The sequence below is a fragment of the Antrostomus carolinensis genome, unplaced genomic scaffold, assembly GCF_000700745.2.
Source record: "Antrostomus carolinensis isolate BGI_N321 unplaced genomic scaffold, ASM70074v2 scaffold15086, whole genome shotgun sequence".
Taxonomy (NCBI): domain Eukaryota; kingdom Metazoa; phylum Chordata; class Aves; order Caprimulgiformes; family Caprimulgidae; genus Antrostomus; species Antrostomus carolinensis.
This window is the reverse complement of record NW_010321360.1, coordinates 22,775-25,785: the sequence shown is the minus strand read 5'-3', so window position 1 is coordinate 25,785 and position 3,011 is coordinate 22,775.

Genomic DNA, 3,011 nt, shown 5'->3' with positions numbered 1-3,011 from the left:
CTGTTTCAGTCAGTTGTCTCTTTCCTAAGCTGCCTTCTAGAGAGCAAGTGACTGCTACCAGAATCCATCCCCGCTGGTTGTGAGGGCGTGAGCTTTCCTCCTTGGCTGGGAGTTGTGCTGGGGTACCCGCAGCTGCAGGGACAGCTCAGAGCTGTCCTGCTCTTGTACAGAATCCTGGTTCCTTCCTTTTCAGGTAGCTCTGAGCACAGCTAGGTTAACACTTTGGGCTGGATTTTTAAACTAATGAATGTTTTGTAATGGTCACAAATGAAAAGTTTTATCAGTGCTAAACAAGCAAGGTTCTGAAGTTTGGTCTTTTTTTCATTTAATGATTGTAACAGACTAAATCTGAGGTTATAATAAGCCTTCCCTACATTTAATTTCAGCTCCAGTGCTGTGGCAGGACTAGCAAAGCCCTAGTGAGGGAGATGTTGCTAATCTGGCAAAAAAAAAATAGCAGTGCTGGTGGCAGCATCGTCTCCCGTGCATGGAACCAGAGCAAGCTCAGGCTGCAGGAGCTGAGAGTCACCACGAGATTGTTTTGCTGTGAAATGGGAAGGCTGGGAGTGGAGGGGCGAAGGCAGCCCCAGATGCCATCCCTAGGTAGAGCCCAGGACTTCAGTAGAACATCTCATTCCAGGTATGAAACTTACTGAAGATCAACTCATGTGTACGTGTCTGCTCCAAGAGGAGCAGCCACCTACACCAGGAGCAGTGCCTGCTGCAGCAGGAGAGTGTTTCGCAGTGAAACATGGAGAGGTGAGGCACGTTATCTCCTGTGTGGACTGAAGGCAGAAGCTCTACATGAAACATAGAATCATAGAATGGTTTGGGTTGGAAGGGACCTTAAAGCTCATCCAGTTCCAACCCCCCTGCCATCAGCAGGGACACCTTCCACTAGACCAGGATGCTGAAAGCCTCATCCAGCCTGGCCTTCCGCACTTCCAGGGAGGAGCAGCCACAGCTTCTCTGTTGACTTTACTGGGGCTTGTTCTGAGTTGCAGCACTAGGAAGGTTCTGAGAACACTCTTGCTTTAACTCTGTGTAGTATTGGGGCTTCAAAGTGCAAGCTCTGTAGTGCCATTAAAAAAAAGTGGGGTTAGGGAGGGGTGACAGGCTTTCCTCACACTCCCAAACCACCACTGCTGGCTGACTCAGGCCTGGGCAGAGAGGGGCTGCAGGGCTGGCTCTAGGGAAGGCTCCTGGGTTTGTGTCTGCTCAAGTGACCTCTCTGGGGAGTGAGACCTGCACCAGCGTGGAAGGGCTCAGCTGTAGTGGGACCGGTACAGCCAGGGGAACCCCATGGCTCAGTGAAATACCTGTATCTCTGTTCTCCCGCCGTAGAGCTGCCCCTCTCTCGCTCTCTTAGGTAAGCTGAGGTGCTTCCTCCTAGCGCCAGGTCTCTGGCTGGGCTGTAAAAGTCGGGGAGCTACAGTGAGCTTCCAGTGGAAGCTGCTTTTGATCTCCCTGCAGTATCTGCGGGGGAGGGAAGGAACACTTAAACACTTACTGATTTGGACAGAACAAGCTGCAGAGGATGCATCTTCCTGCTACACCTTGAGGGGATCTCTCCCCGTTTTTAACTCGCATTAGAAGCTTTTATTCAAGTGTAAAGCTAAAACCCACTCAGACCACAAGGATGGCACGTGGTTTGTTAAGTAGCAAAGCCTGATGGGACTGACTGAAGCGTGCGTGTCTTAGGGGATATCTCCTGCTGGGCTGCTGCTGGGTGTGAGCAGATAGTGATGGACTTGCAGGGATTCTGGATTCTGTTCTCAAGAGGCCTGCCTGGGGGAAGAGACCCTGACTGGTCCTCAAGTCACCCATTATCCAAGGAACTGGGCATATTGTTCCTTTTAATATGCAAGTGCAGCCCTCTTGGGGAAAACTGTCTAAAGCTTCTTGTGCCATTGGGATTAATTAAAAAAGTGTTTCCACCTTTAACAGTCAGTTCTTTCCAGCTTCATTGTTCTACATCCAGTTGAAGTGACGGGGTATGTACATTTTTCCCTCTGCTAATGGGACACTGCTGTAAGACCATGCCCCCAGGTTGCACTTTAATAAATGGTACAGTTTTCAAAAACAATGTGTAGACTATTTCTGTGCTTATTTCCCTCCCTCCTTCCTGATCTACTGCAGGCACCAAAAGGAGAGGGAAAAAAAAAAGATGGTTTTACTGAGGAAGTCTTTGCTTATGCCAGGCACAAGGCCAGGCCAGTGTCACTGCTGCTGCCAGCTGCAGCATAACCAGTAGTAAATGAGAGGAATGCACAAAAAAAAACCCACCTGACAACACCAAAAAAACCAAATCCAGGTGGAAACTGAAATTCTGAAAGAGCTGTATTGCCATGAGAACTGATGATTTTATTTAAGTTAAAAAAAACCCCCCCCCCCACAAAATATTTACATCATTTCAAGACTTCAGAGGCAGCTCGATCACAGGTGAAGCCTTTTTTGCCACCTTGTGTGTGATTACAGGTAAGTATCAAACAACCTGAGTCCAAGTTTGTGGAACCTGAGATGTGACTGCAATACACTCATAAAAGATACCGTCTTTCTCTTTCTAGCATGATGCTCCTAAAGCCAAACGCTTCTCCTCAAGCATATCCAGGTTGTGTTCCCTGAAGGAATTTGCCCTGTATCTAAGCCCTGCCCCGTTCTCAACAATTTCTCAGTCGCTTTTCTTTTCCAAACAAGCACAAGTTGATGATGTTTGGTACTGAAAACATCTTCACTTCAGCCTTCCCTGGCCGAACACCCCTACACCTCCTGTAGGGTTGTTCCCTCTTGCTGCCAGCTCCCCCCTCTAACACAGACCTGATTTCCACCCCCCCTTTGGTGATCTGTGCTGATCATCCACCCCATTCTCCAGCCTGAGGAACCATTAACACTCAGTGTGGCTCAGCTGCAGCACCAGGAGCAGGGCTGGGAAGAGAATGAAACTGAAGCAAAATGCTACAGCTGATTTGAAAAAACCCAAAAATACTGAGAGAGGGCAGGCTCTGCGCCCA